Genomic DNA, 15,877 nt, shown 5'->3' with positions numbered 1-15,877 from the left:
CGCTGCTCTAATATTTTTACACACCTTTTATCATATTGGAGGCAGGCACACACGTTGTTTGATGTTTCATTAAAGAGCTCTGGCTCCAGTCTTTTTGCCTGCCTGTGATAGTGATCAGGCATTTAAGCTTGATGAACTCATAGTGAGTCAACATTACATAAATGAATATAATAAATACATATAATTAACACTGGCCTGTGTTATGTAAATGGATGCTTAATACTATACTCTTGTTAATCTGAATTGTATATTGTAATATGTTCTTGCAGTGTTTGTGTAGCTGATCTTATTTTAAAACTCATATTATTCCTGAGGGCGGTGAATACACTCCACACTATAGTGTGCTCTTTCTGTTATGATGGATAGTTAAGATATATTTATCAAACCCAATTTGTAAAATTGAAATGTACCATAATTTGAAGTACATTACAGTCTAAACAATTACATAATTGCATCATTTCTGAAATCTAGGACTAGTTATTATGACTACTAATGTAAGTGCAATTTAAACACAGTAGTTTTTACTCATCAGAATCAATACCTGCATTTTTTTTTTTTTTTGTTTCTTCTTCTCTTCCTAATTAATTAAATCTACGCTGCTTTCTGTGATTTGTCTTAAGAGCAAATTTAACCAATCAGAGAATGTGTTAGTAAAATAATGGATGTTCAAAAAAAGCTGACATTTATTAAAGCAACATCCTGGGAAATGTTTTATTCTTCACATCATCAAAATAGCAAATAGCATGATATAGAAATCATTTTAACCCTTGTGTGGTCCTCGGGTCAAATTTGATCCATTTTCAAAGATCTGTATGAAAAATATGGGTTTCTTTCAACCAAATTGCCCAAAAAATAACATGCATGGTTCCATACACGAAACAGGCTGTAATTATGCACCAACCTACGTTCCTCTGATCTTAATTATTAGCTAAAGTAATTCATAATTTCTGGGGTTTTTTAACTCAAAATTAGGCATATTTTAATATGAATGAGGTTTATAGACCATGAATTCCAAACATAAGTGTAAAACTAGCGGTGATAAGTTGGAATGAAGTTGGCTTAGAAGATGTAACACAGAATTGGAAAATGTATACTTTATGCTTTATAAAACAGGCAAAACAGACCGGGTCAATCTTGAACCGGGAAGACAACACAAGGGTTAACTTTGTTCATGTAAAATAAAACAAAATGCTAATTTTAAATAAAAGCCTTTTATTCCAGCCTGTTTATTCCAACACATTTAGCTTGTCGTGGTTAAGTAATCCAAAGAAAATGAAAGAACAGATGAAATTGACTTATCTTCATTGCTCTCTCGTGATAACTCCTTAATTGCAGTTTACATGCAGTAAAAAGTTACACACTCCTCCCTATAAATTCTCTTATTTGTTTTTACTGCTAGTGAGCTTTGTGCATCTCTGTCCTGCTGTTAAAGGCCTTTGTGTTGCTAACGGACCAGAATGTTAGAGACTCTCCATCCACAAACAAACAGCTGAGCAATTAAAAGATAATTATTTGACCCCTGAGGGTTTGTTAAGGTCTACAATGGGCTGCTTTTACAACTCAGGGAGCTGTTATAAACTAGTGTAGTGGACAGGTTAGAAAGAGTTTATATAAACTCTGCAAGGCTGTGTTCATAATCATGTATTTGTATGTTTATGAGCTGAAAGCCTCAAGTTTAATTCACAAAATATTACCATGTTTTATTTACTGTATTTCCTGTTTTATTAAGAGGCACAAGTCAGTATATGTATAACAGCAAAAACAGGAAAAATGAATGGTCTTTACACATTCATGCATTTTTATTGATCAAAAGAATGTTATTTGGACATATTAAACATTAAAAAAAATAAATAAAAAAGAATAAATAAAACAAACAAGTAATTTGATCTTTCAACACAAGCTAAAAATGTTTCACGCTGGTCTTCACATTTACCATCAGGAGTTGTACACTGTATACAGACTGTATGTGACAAGATCCGTAACTCTATCTATAGGTGTTATGGTATCATTCCCACCATTAAAGAGGTTTTCCACCTTCCCAATGACCTCCGCCTCGCCTCACAGGACACAGAAAACGACCTGATGGCAATGTCTTTCACTGTGCAGAGGCTACGCTGAAATGTGTGTGTGTGAGTGTGTCCCTGTGCATGGATAGTGGGTCACTCCGCGTACAGACTCCAGTGTCCTTAGAAAATGTCCACCCTGTAGGGTTTGGCCTTCTCCCCGGTGAGAGTGAGGGAATCTAGCACGGCCAGTAAGCATGTATATCAGGCTATCTCACGGCTGGCTGGATGCTCCCTGGGTGGCCCACCATGGTCAATACTGCACTGGTGACTGGACACACAGAATGGGATAATCTCCTACTTTCTTTCAGGGCCATGGTGTGCACACACACACACACACACACACACACACACACACACACACAACAGCCTTTTATGCTGGCCTGGCCAGGGAGGCTAGCCTGGCCCTAATTTCAGGTCAGGACCAGTCAGGGGGAGGCCGAGGGCTTGGGAACCCGGAGCGAGCAAGGGGACAGTGTTGTTGGGCGAGAGTGGGGGGGCCAGAGGGGAGCAGGGAGCCCATTTCAGTCAGAGCAGTGGAGCACACTGGGGGCACTGGGGCATCACCTCTACTGGCTGTTGGGGGAAAACAAAAGGAGGTGTGATCCCCACAAAACATAAGACCAGTGTGTGCGTGTGTGTGTGGTTATAAATGTGTATCATTGTTCAGAGTTTCCTTCAGCTCCAGCAACTCGCTTCAACACCCCTGCTGCTCACACACAAAGGCACCTAATTGACACCACAGATTTAGGCCACTAGGTTTAACTGTTCCCCTTCCAACCCTTCAGCCACTGCTAGAATAATCAGAGAGAACAGGCTCCTATAGCTTCTCATACCAAATATTAGATGATACTTGTCGGCAAAAGAAAATGGCTAAAACAGCAGGGTACTGTAGTTTTTAGCAAACGTCATTTAAATAGAAATAAATACTGTATTTGTTTGGGACTACTTTCAGCTGCCAATTAATACATTTTTGGAGTATTGACGGCACTAGGACAGTATATGGGATTGATTTAAATAAACTAATAAACATAAACTACAGTGACCCCGTTCATTGCAATGACGGACATTGTCACCCAGTGAAATGAGAAATGACGTGTCTCATTGATGTGTTTTTAATAGTTTTTTGTTTTTACAACAATGGATGTCTATGGCACAGAGGAATCAGATATATTAGGCTTTGGACACATAGGAAGTTGGTCTTTTCATGGAATTTGTTGACACTGAGAAAAATATAGAATATCACCAAACGTATCCTTTAACTGTATAGTTCAGCTACTGTATAATCTCAGCAACAAAACAAACATCACTGACATACAGTATATAGAAACAAGAATCTAATAGCAGAGGGAAAAAAACAACCAAGACAAATTTTCATTTCACAAATTGCTCAACTTTATTGAAAATATATATCATATCAGGGCAACACTTGGGATTCTGGGATCATTTTATGATAAAGGAGCTCATTACGCTATGAAAAAGAATATATACATATGTCTGTGTACATAATGTCCCACAGAAAAGAGGAAAGTTAAAAGAGCAACACACGATTTTCCAGTCAAATACTTGAATGTAAACTACTGAGTGAAAAGAAGGATCCCTTGGGGTCTCATCCAATCTCCGATCTAAAATTGCTCTCAAATATAGTAATTCATATCTAATGAAACTAATTTTGGAAAATATTGCTCGGCAGCTCTATTTTACACTTCAGACAGCAGTAAAATTGATTCAACCTTTTAAACTTACCTTTTAGAAGCGGCTCCAACTTACCTGTCCACATCCACAAAGACTGCAGACTAGACGAATGATAACCAGACTCTAATGATGTGTGTCTAACTGACTGTTCTTGCAGGTGTAGAGATGACATTTTCCATAAGTGTCCGAGGAGGCTAAGCGCTAAACGTTCGGAGAAATTGGCTACAGACAGTGTACGTGCTTTGTTAGAGTAGGGTCCAATGGCCAATCGTTGTTTTTCATCTCCATGGTGGCAATCCTGACTGGCTGCATCTGTGAAGACATGAGCAAATAAAAAAAATAAAAAGAGTGATTAGTGAAATGAAAACTCCTTACTTTGTGCAATTAGTCCAGACATATTCTTCTAATTCTGGGCATCCTTAAAAAAACATTAAATGAAACGTTATGCAGTGAGTAGACAGATGTAGCTGTACATCTAAAAGGAGGAACCACTATCTGAGCTTAAATGACGTGCACATGCACTCTCTGCATACAGCCAGCTGGGATGATGCTGTTTGTGTCATCATCTCTCTAGTTGTGCCACACCAAACTGTTAAGGTTTACTACAGGGAAGGGGGGGGGGGTTAGGCTGTGCGATTGTGCATGTATGTGTTTGCATGTGCGTTTGTTTGAGCGTCTATCAGCTGTCTGTATCAATGGTGTGCATGACCCCTGAGCTAGTAGACAGTCATGGGTCAAAGGTCTAGGTAGAGCCTGTCTGGGCTTCCTGGCTGACCCCAACGCCTGCAGCACAAATGCACAAATGCACACACACACACACACACACACACACACACACACACACACACACACACACACACACACACACACAGGGGGGATGGGTTGCCCCCTACCAGACTAATATCACCTTTGGGATTTGGATCCAGACAGAAATACATTGACCCCAAACACACGCGCGCACACATACACACACACACACACACACACACACACACACACACACACACACACACACGCTGAGTGTCTCAGACACTGGATCTGCTTGGTCATAAAATAGGACATGGTTGCACTGCATGATGCAGAGAGAAGCAGCGGAAATGTGGAGTCTGAGAAGGCCATCTAATTATCTGAGGTAAAGAGGAGAGCAGAGGAGGTTCAAGCGTCCCCATGGTGAGCTGAGGAAGCAGCTAACACCGTGCTAGCTAGCTACATCGTAGTGTTAATGCTGCGAGGATAAAAGGAGGCTGGGAAATATAGGCAGCTATGGTAGCTCAAATATTGTAAAATGTTAAGGGTATGAAAATGCACAGGTGATTTAGGGTGGATTTAAAATGAAAAAAAGATGAAAAAAAGAGCATTGTTTGTTGCTAAATCTTCTTGTCTATGTCAAGCAGTTTAGCTCTGTGTAATTGTATTTAACCCTGATGTAGCTGCAGGAAGTGAGAGCCCAGGGCACTAATCTGGATAAAACATCAACAGCATGCCAGATGCTTGTAAAAAAAAAAAATCACAAATCAAAGAGAAGCGGGACTGCAAGATCTCAGCACAGCGCGAAACAGAAAAAAGGTCAAATTCAGAGGCGCTGACGGGCTTCACCGCCAGGCCATCGGGAAAACTCCCCAAATAAGCCCCAGTGTTAAGCCTGCTAATCCCCTGTATTATTGCAACATCTGTGAGGTCTAGAGAGGCTCTGCCAGTGATTAGCAAGACAGATGTAAACAATATCCTGGCTGAAAAGGAGAGGAGAGTGCTTGGCTGATCTGGGTAACAGTGCTGGAAGGATAACAAAAAAAGTAGAGCCCTGCTCAATTGAGGCGAGGCTGTCCGTCTGACGTCCCATTAAGGTTTGGGACAGGGCATGGGGAACGAGGCGATAAAGGGGAGAGGGAAGGAGGGAAGAGGAGAAGTGAGGCCATGCTTAACTCCCTCTCCGCTAGAGATGCTCTCCCCCCCCCCCCCCCTTCAGTCTTCTTCTCCAGTCTGGCTACCTATTAGATCTTCAGGGCCGTCCGTCTGCCTCCCTGCATACTAATTTCCCATTACCACAGCTTTGAACGTAAGCAAAGAACAGAGTCGGACTAAATCAGAGACAAGTAGCCGGGCTGATGGGTTGGTTGTATGAGAGGCTAGAAGAGTACTTCAGCACCCAGGCAGGCAGATTCATTGGGACACTGAGTAGTGTGTTGTGGTGTTAGCCAAATATTGGCCTTAGGTGAAATTGGGCATCAGTTTTTATATTTATTCTATTTATTTAGATGTTTTTCTAATTTAATTTTAATGAATTTAATTAATTATTATTTAGTACATAAAATAATCAGAGATTGCAATTAAAAGTTGTAGCCTCCACTATGGAAGACATTCATTAAACATTTTGTGTCACACAATGAGCTATACCAGTGGTTCCAAACCTGGGGGTTGGGACCCCCTAAGGGTTCCGTATAAAAATCTGAAGGGTCTGAAAGTCTGTTACACAAAATTATAACTTTTTGTAATATTTGTCTTGTATACTGGCTCTAAAATCCTTCAAATGGAATAATCTGAAAATAAATAACTAAATCTTTTCAGGTGAACTGCTTACATTCTCGTGAAGAGGGGTCACAACCAGACGCTGCTTCATTGTAGGGGTCTATATTCTATGCGGGAACACTGTCTGTTTGTGATTTTATTGGTATGAAATAAAAATACTGGCACAAGATGTGTGCTATCTTCAGCTTTAATATAAAAAATATCAGTATTAATGTCAGCCTTCCAAATATTGTTGTGTGAGGAGACATACTGTATGCTTTGTGTATGTGAATCCTGGCTGACGGCCAAGTGAATCAGTGTGTGTGTGTGTGTGTGTGTGTGTGTGTGTGTGTGTGTGTGTGTGTGTGTGTGTGTGTGTTGCCCGAGAAGGGCCCAGCGAGAAGCAGAATGGACAGCCAGGCAGGGTGATGGTTGAGTCTGGTGATGCAGACAGACAGTTTAATGACAGTCCTCACCCCTGAACATACAAACCAATGAGCGCCTGGCACGCTCGCAGATGTACACATACCGTGTGACACGTGTACATATATGTGTGATATATGGTGTTGCGTTTTCTCAAAAAAAGACACAGGGCGGTGAAAATGAAAGAGAAAGAAATCTCTCGGTGTATGACCCTGGGAAAAAAATAACTGGAGGGGCTAGAAATGGCTCACAGGCACTTCTTTTGACTGTCACTTTATTCTGTTAAAAAATAAACAAGAGTTTTGAGCATGTCCCTGTGCACATTTACACCTTCCATCTCACATCTTTTAAACACGATTTACACAGAGGAAACTGCACAAAACACTGCAAAAACTGTCATTAGCTATAAGAAGTGAAACTTTTGTATACATTTCTCAGAATCTGCATACCTGCTACCAGCGATGTTCTAGTGAGGAACAGTGCAAAGCGGAGAGCTATTCACTGGTTCAACAGAAGCCAAACTCTTTGTGCTTTTTTTGTAAGTTGTGCCTGGCCATGGCCTCGCATCTTATTCAGCAGGACCTGCTCAGGTCTGGACTTGAATTTGGTGTCCAAACAAAGACATAGAGCCACCTCATTAAAAAAACATGTCATTGGATCAGGCCTGGGCTGAATTGTGTGATTTTCCCTCCTACCATAAGTGGCCGTGACTGAGCGTTGGGCTGAATGAGAGGCCAGATAGAGGTCTACCAATGGAACGCCACGCTACATCCCTATGGGAACCACCCTCTCACAGAGGGGGGCACATTTAAAGCTTTGTTGGTCTGTTAACACAGCTTTTTAAAACGCCTCTTTATGGACTCAGCTAAGCAAACTGCAGCCCCTGGTTTTCTTGCGCCAGACGGAGAAAGTAAAAAAAGAAAGAAAGAAGGAAACAGTGAAGGGCAACAGAATAAGAGGAGAAAAGAAGGCTGAAGAGGTTGTTTTTTTTGTTTTGAAAGGATATAAGAAAACTTTAAAGTAATGACAGCAAGCACCAAGATGTTAAAATATGATATATATTAAGATGTTTCTTATGTGGCTTTATGTGACATGAAATGAATACAGATGAAAATCCGGTTTTAGTATTTCAAATCCACCCTCAACACATATTGCTAAAGTAAAGACAATATCATCCTATGCAGAGGACTCCGTACACCTGCTCTCACTGCACCTGAGCACTGAACTTTGCATTATAGTTGGATGCAGCAGAACCAGGTCATTGACAAACTGCACCGTCTAACGGTGTCCTCTGATACAGTCAGCATACACGTTTACCCAAAGGACTACAGACATCCTGCTGCTGAAACAATAGGTTTGTGTGGGCCTGTGTGTGTGTGACAAACACAGTCCTGCCTGGGAAACCTAGGCTGGAGACTTAGTCAGTCTCACAGGGCGCTCAGGATGACAGTGAAATGAATAACAATGAACTTGCTGAGAGTCAAGTTCAGAACATTAGAGATGGACCAGAGCTGAGGAGCACAGCCGTACACAAAGGAACAGAGTGTGTGTGTGTGTGTGTGTGTGTGTGTGTGTGTGTGTGTGTGTGTGTATAATGTATAATTGTGTCAACGCTCTCAGGAAATATCTCAATATGAGCAGAGCACTGGGCTCCAGAGAAGAGCACCCACTAAGATGAAAATGCACACACACACACACACACACACACCTCCTCTTCTCGCTCTCTCGCTCCCCTCCCCTACCCATCTCGTCGTGCACATGCAGCAAGGACCCCGTCCTCGCAACTCTATTGCTGTCTGCTGCGCGCCTGATGAAAAAGCAGAACGACATAGGGGGGTGCACATGCCTAAAGGCAAGAAAACGCACATTTGTAAATCACAGTCCCAATATAAACATAGGGTTTAATAGGGGTTTCTCAGGCGCGTTGACAGGGGTCTACCTCACTGTGTGCTTCACCAGCTGTGTTGCACTTTTTTTTTTTTTTCTGCCTGCAAGCCTGCTACAAGAGAAAATGTGACTTAACAGCCTCCACCACCACCCAGCAGAGACGATGGTCTACGGGGCTGAGAATGCATCTGAATACATTTACATAAAGATTGTGCTACGTTGACAGAGCCAACTGCTGAGAATGCAGCGTGCTCGTCATTGTCCCCAAAAATCAGAGTAATGATTGAAATGTAGTGCGGAAGGGAGGAGGGGGTGAATAAAACGGGAAATGGTCACTTTATTCTGGGAAGAAACAGGGGCTGCGGGGAGCTCAGTGTTCCCTTGTCCCCTTTAGGTTAATGACATCAGCAGTGTACAGTATATAAACCAGAGACTCATGCAAGGGAATAATACAGAGGACCCAATATAGCACTATGAGACCAAAATAAACGTTAATAATTTTTACAACCCATGAGATTGAGACTCCGGCTGGTAGGAGATTTGATCAAGAATAAGTTTGCTACTATTTAGATGAAGAAGGCAATCACTTTACCTTAACTGAGATACTAAAATAAACAATTGCGGACAAATGTGCAAATGCTCAGGAGACACAAACACAAAAGCTCTTTCTCCAATAGGCAAATCTGATCTCTATTATAATAAATATCTTAATCACAATGTAATACTGCTGGTTTTGTTAAAAAATATGGTATAACTGAGGTAGATAGTGCAACAGAATGCAAGGATATGGACAATTTATCTTTTAAAAAATGTAGTAGCCTATAGGAAAAACTTGAAGAATGTTCCTGGCTGTTTTTTTTTGTTGCTTCCCTCTGGGAAAAATAAACCCTGCAAAGATATTTAGTAGTAGTTTGACTTCAAAATACTGCAGATATGAGACCTTATTCCGTAACACACAGCGTGGATATTTCGGCTCCAGATTTTATTAGGAGATAAACTGACCAGATTTTACTGTGACAAATTTAGAGGATAGGATTCCAGTAACTTTTAATCAAATAGATGGGATGTAAAGGTGAGCATGGCCTAAGGTACGAAGCGGTTTTTGTAAAAAGCACTTAAATTTTGAAAATAAAAACAGGTAGGCAACAGTGGAGCGCGGTGAAGCCCTGTGATAAACCTCTTGCAGATATAGTCAGCTAGCCAAACCATCCTGTCAGATCAGTGCCTGGGGAGAGGCAGAGGGGGAAAGAGAGATGGCGAGAAGGGGAAGAGAGCAAAACACGGGTGAAAAGGGTCAGCAGGGAGGAAGGCTAAACCCCAGCAGCAAGCAAAAGATTGTGTGCAGTGCATTTATATTTCAGCATGGCTTTGTGTGTGTGTGTGTGTGTGTGTGTGTGTGTGTGTGTGTGTGTGTGTGTGTGTGTGTGTGTGTGTGTGTGTGTGTGTGTGTGTGTGTGTGTGTGTGTGTCAACCCCAGCTGGGCAGACATTTACTTGACATGCTGATAGGGATTTAAGCAGTGGGTGGGTGGTGTGTCTGACCAAGGTGAGTGAATGAGCAGAGAAGGGGAGCTAGTGAGGATTGGAGGATGATAGGCGGTGGAGAGAGTGGGGGGGGGTTGGCAGACCAGAGGGGCTCACAAAACTGCCGTTACTAAGCTTGATTTCAGCGCGAGTTGAGACGATTAGAAGACGGAGGCAGAAATGAGGAGGAAAACAAGGAGGTGGGTTTTTATAGGAGAACCCTCCAGGCTCAGAGAAGAGAAGGGGGTCTAGTCTATTGAGGTGATGAGGGAAAGTGGGTCTTTCTTTCAGACAGTCTAATGAAGCACAAGTCCCCGATGAAGAATGGAGGCAGGCTACCGCAGGGTGGGTTAGCTTGTGTCTCTGCTCCCCTCCATCTCTCCCCTTTCTCTTCCTCATCTCTCCACCTTTCTCCTCTCTTCCTCTGCCCTCTCTTTACTACATCCCCTCTTTCTCCTTTCCCTTTCCTCTCCTCATGTGCTGCAGTCCCTCCTCTTAAAGGGCTTACACTGTTTATTTCAAAAGAGGCGTAACGTGCCGCAAGCTCGCGCACTCGCCTCTCAGATGATTTGATGAAATGGCAATGATACATTGGCCAGCTGCATTTCACCAATAAAGAGGATTGCTATTGATGGGCAGCTTCATCAAGAAAATGTGACACATAGCAAGGCAACATTTGAAATTAGCAAATGGCCCAGCCTCAGCTGCAGCACACTGTATCAGAACAGAAATTCGATCTGAATTTTTAAACGTGAAATGATATCCGTAGGGATCCAGCCAAAGCATTCAAAACAGGTACGTGTAATGAGTGACAGATTTCGGATTGTGGTGTGCACATACAATGAACCCCGAGCCGACATGTTAAATTACAGGAGGCAGCAGACTGAGACAGACAGGGGGTGCTGTCAAAGTGTCTGACTGGGTTTGACTGTGTTTGGCTGGGGGTTGTTTGACCAGGGGGTTGACTGGGCTGCAGGACTCATTTCTGGCTCAATTTGGCTCAGGGCCGGCTGGAGACTGGCCAGAGGCTGACTGAAGGGGGTTGGGTTCCCCTGCTTCGCAGCTCAAGTTGTCCCTGAAGCAAAGCAATAAGAAGCAGCTTATAAAATAAGCAAACACAGAGACAGCCAGCCAGCCAGCCAGCCAGCCAGCCAGCCGGGGATGAACGGCAGATGAACCACACACGCTCTATGCTGCACTGACACCCCCACCCCACATCCCTGACCTTGACCCTTGAGGTCCCTCCTAACCTGTTTCTGAATGGAAGTCGGTGCAGCTGGGGTGTCTAGCCATGAACTAACCACAACCCCCTCCGCTGCACAGACCCCTCATCCTCTAATCATTTAGCCTGTTCCCACGCTTGATGACTGGGATGCTGTCTCTGCATCTGAATGGTGCAATTTAATATTTCAGCGGCGCCATTTGTCCTTTCTGTCTGTTTAACTGAGGGCAACACCAATCCCAGGATTTTCTGTGTTTTGTATGAATTACCTGCTAAACATTGATCTGAATGTTCTATTTCCAATTCAGGAAGCTTTTCTTTGATTCCGCACAATATTATTCCTCTCTGCTTTACAACTCAAAATGCATCTGCAGTCTGTCTTAATGGCTCAGTCATACAAACCATTCAGTCTGAGCACATACGTACGCTGTATAATGTATAATGTGTGAGGGTGTGTAAGTGTGAGTGTGCCATGTGGCATTGAGGGGGTTCAAACCCCTTCACCTTCACATTTTCATTACGGCCAAATCTCAGGCCTGTGCTACAGCAGCGTGGCCTTTTGCAGGCGAGCAGGCAGTTTAATCACACATACAGCACTACTCCATTTTCATTTCCTTTTCATACAGCCTCCATTCCACTTCGGCTTTATAATTCTCCCCTCAGAGCTGTCTGGCCTGTCTGAGTGTTTGCAGCCTGTTGAAATGGCATAATCAGTGACTTGGATAAATGCCTGACTGTTTTTCCCTGAGTCTATAATCAGACTTGGGGCTCAGTGTTGCAGCTCTGAGGAAACAGCAGCAGCAGCAGCAGCAGCACTTCACTCAGGAATTACTTCCTAAGGAGATCAGTTTCACATAAGGAATTTGGTTGAGTATCAATGAAACGAATTGGTCAAGTGCATCTTGACAAATAAAATGGTTGTTGTTACTTGCAGAAGTAGGAAAAAGTTCAGCTCTTAAAAGAAAATGTGGATTGTCAGGATTACTGCAAAGATTACAAATACCCAAATGTCAAAACACAATGTGGTTTTATTGCAAGGCAAAGATAATGAGCTTTGTTGTTGATATACTGTATATGCGTGTGAAAAATGCTGATTAAAAAATACTTGTCGAATCATTTGGGCTCAGCAATCTCTATAAAATAAAAGGTCATTCTATCTCTTCCAATTAAAATATTACCTCCATAGTTAGCGCAATGTTAATGTCGTATATGGAAAATCCTCATACGAGGGAGTTGACCAATTTGCCTTTTGTGCTGTATTTACATGATATCAAGTGTTTTCGAGAAAGAACCGATCACGTATTTGTCTCAAAGAAAGAAAGCCAGGATGAATTGAGCGTTGGCTGTAAATGCTTTCAGCAACTATTACTTCAGTGGGTGGAACACATTCAATCAATACCTAAGCAAATAAAAAGCAGTGGGCAGTCTGAATGAGAAAAGCTGCAGCGGACTGGATGACAATCACACACACACACACACACACACACACACACACACACACACACACACACACACACACACACACACACACAAGCAGTCCACATTCAAGCCGCTCCACAAAAATTCTTAATATAACCTGGTTTAAATAATTTGATTAAACCGTCAAAGGGTTGAGGCCGAATCCAAATTTTGATCTGCATTTTTCCTGTTGGGAGATCATTTCACTCTAACCAAATGCAGTTTTTAATCATGCATCTTATTAGAATAACTTTTTGTCTTTAACGAAAGGATGTTACTAGTCTTTCGCTAATATTTATAATTTAGAAAGATGCCCATCATTCATGTAATTCACGTACAAAATATTTGTGAAAATCATTTGGTTATAAATCCTCGAGCGTAGGAGGCATGTGAAAGATGTGGCTTTGCTGTAGGTCTTTGGACTTAAAGCCTATGAGAATGGAAAGGGTGTATATCGCCACTCTGCTCTGACATACACATACACACTCCTATATTCATGCACATGCAGTACGTCCACTTAAAGCAAGGTCTACTGTGCCATCCTGCCGGTTCTCTTTGTGTTGAATTATGCATAATTGCACCACCGTAGTAACACACATGGCCATAACTGTTATTAGCATAAAAGCTTTCTGCAGGAGATGGCGTTAGGGTGAATGTCCTTTTTTTCCCTGAGAGTAAGAGTGAATGGAGACATTTATATCCGTGCGATATGGATTGGCATATGCAAGTGTGTGTGTGTGTGTGTGTGTGTGTGTGTGTGTGTGTGTGTGTGTGTGTGTGTGTGTGTGTGTGTGCGTGTGTATATGTGTGTATATGTGTGTGTGTGTGTGTGTGTGTGTGTGTGTCTTCATACAGTATGTGTGCATGAGCGCATATGTAACAGTTATGGTGGCTGACTAGCAGGGTTGGGCATTGTTTGGATTTTAACAATTTTGATTCCAATTGCGATTGTTCCTTTCGATTCCGGTTCCTATCGATTCTCGATTCCGATTCTTCACAAAAAAGAGGAAAGTTTAATTTTGATTCAATGGTGGGTTGCAGTTTTACCGGGCTTTTTCAACGTAAAATAAAGCCACACTAGAGTGCCAGTTACTGTGTTCCACAGCTGCAACACAACAAGTGCCTGGTCGCTACTGAAACCAAAACTTGCGCATGTTAAATTTGGAACCCATGATCAGATTTGAAACCAAATCCTCCGAACAATTCCAATAAAGAAACGATTCTACTGGAATCGTAATTTTTTTAAACGATTCCAAGTAGGAATCGGTTCTCGATGCCCAATCCTACTGACTAGCATACGTGGTCAGGTGTTATATATATATATACAGGTGTTTCATCAAACATATGGTCCCCATGTTTGATTTGAATATACAAACGAGGAAAACAACGGCTCCACCCAGTTTATCCCCCATAAACCAGGCAAACTACTCTTTCTTCTTGGAAAGACTTACCACCCACCTCCCTGGGCTTGTCCTCCATCCTTCTCCTTCCCTCAGAACCCCACCGTTCTATAGTGCCCAAACACACACACCCACAATTGTTTTTAACTGTAGTTGTTTGCCTGTCTTTTATTTTCTCTCTTTCACTCTGTCTTCTTCTTGTTGACCTATTTTTCTCTTCTCGCTTTCTGAAACTTAGCTAGTGTTCCACTGTAAAGCAAACCCTAACTTCCAAAAGTTTCATTAACCTGGGAACATTTAGCTGAATTAAAATGCATGAGTCAGGTTACGGAACAAATAAATGGATGAATGAAATCAATTCAATCGAGCACGTCTGGATTGTTGTTGAGAGCAGATTCGAGCCCGCCTGTCTGCTTGACTGCCATTTTCCCCCACAACATGATTCCGAAGCCTGCAGCCCCTCCAGGCTAACCACAGCTAGCGTTGGCACTTCACGCTAACCTTTTCACTACTTCAGCCTCATCAGTGACACTATGGGTTGATTGGAGAGAAGCTTGATTAAAACTGCCTTGAGTCTGATATAGAAGACGATAACGGGTGAACCATGCCTTTTGTGGATTGGTAAATGACAGCAGCGGTTACCACACCACTTAAAAAGATAATTTATTTTCAAATCCCTGCATGGCTTTCAAGGACAAAACATAGCCATGTAATTGCTGTAAGCAACTATTTAGAAATATCAGCCTTTTGTAATGGGCTCTTTCTGAAGAAGAGAGAGAGAAAGAGTGTGTGTGTGTGTGTGTGTGTGTGTGTGTGTGTGTGTGTGTGTGTGTGTGTGTGTGTGCGCGCGCGTGCGTGCGTGTGTGTGTGTGTTTGTATGTCCTACAGTCGTTGCTGTGAAGTTCAACGCTGCACTGCTACAGACCGACAACAGATACCATACAGCAGGTCTTCAGAGCGGATGATAGCCTATTTCCAGGACACAGACAATTCACCAAATCGCTCTCTCCAATAATTAGCACTGACAGGTGAAAACGGCCACAAATGCCACGGGAGTTCACAATGAAACGGACAATTGCACAAACGCACAACTATAAACCACAGAAGCACGCACACGCAAACATAAACACACACGTCCATGCACAACAGCAGCAACAGAGGCTCCGTCAGCACAGATAACACCACATTAAGACCATAAAGCACCAATACATCTCCTGTTCCACGTCCACAGCCCGTATCCTGCTGCTTCTGCGCTGATACCCCTGATCCCCCTGCGCTTTGACAAGGCGTAATAAAGCCTGTATGAAGCGCCGCATTGTGTGGGGAGAACACAATGTTGCCTGCTGAGTGCTGTGAGAAGGGCGTACACCGGTGGGTCCCACGGCGCAGCAGCGCACCAGGGCCTATAGCAGGGAGTGCTGAGCATGCTAATGAGGTCATTATGTTATGCCTCTCCCTCGTTCCTGCTCTCCTTTACAGTGTGGGCTTTGCCTGTCAGAGGAGGCAGGGTACCCCGCTAATGCAGCCAACCACAGATGTCACATATGGCACAATGAGAAGACATATGAGCGTCTCCGAATGAGCCGCAGAGAGAAAGACAGGGTGACGCTCCATTTTTCAGCCAGCATCAAAAGCAAGAACAGCCATCTAACGATTTGCATAAGGTGAGCTTGAAGAAAAGTAAAGAGGAGGGCAACAACA

At 42.7% G+C, this 15,877-nt stretch overlaps 1 long non-coding RNA gene across 2 annotated transcripts in view; it reads right to left on the bottom strand.

Annotated features, from left to right (window-relative positions):
• Positions 1-961: 961 nt before the first annotated feature.
• Positions 962-15,877, bottom strand: part of LOC116063399 — a 45,579-nt gene continuing 30,663 nt past the window's right edge. For both annotated transcript variants that reach the window (XR_004898714.1, XR_004108262.2), the window contains exon 4: positions 962-4,070. This is a non-coding gene — a long non-coding RNA (uncharacterized LOC116063399). The remainder of the gene's footprint in view (positions 4,071-15,877) is intronic.

The sequence above is a fragment of the Sander lucioperca genome, chromosome 11 (genome assembly GCF_008315115.2).
Source record: "Sander lucioperca isolate FBNREF2018 chromosome 11, SLUC_FBN_1.2, whole genome shotgun sequence".
NCBI lineage: Eukaryota > Metazoa > Chordata > Actinopteri > Perciformes > Percidae > Sander > Sander lucioperca.
This window is presented reverse-complemented; position numbering and strand designations above follow the sequence as displayed.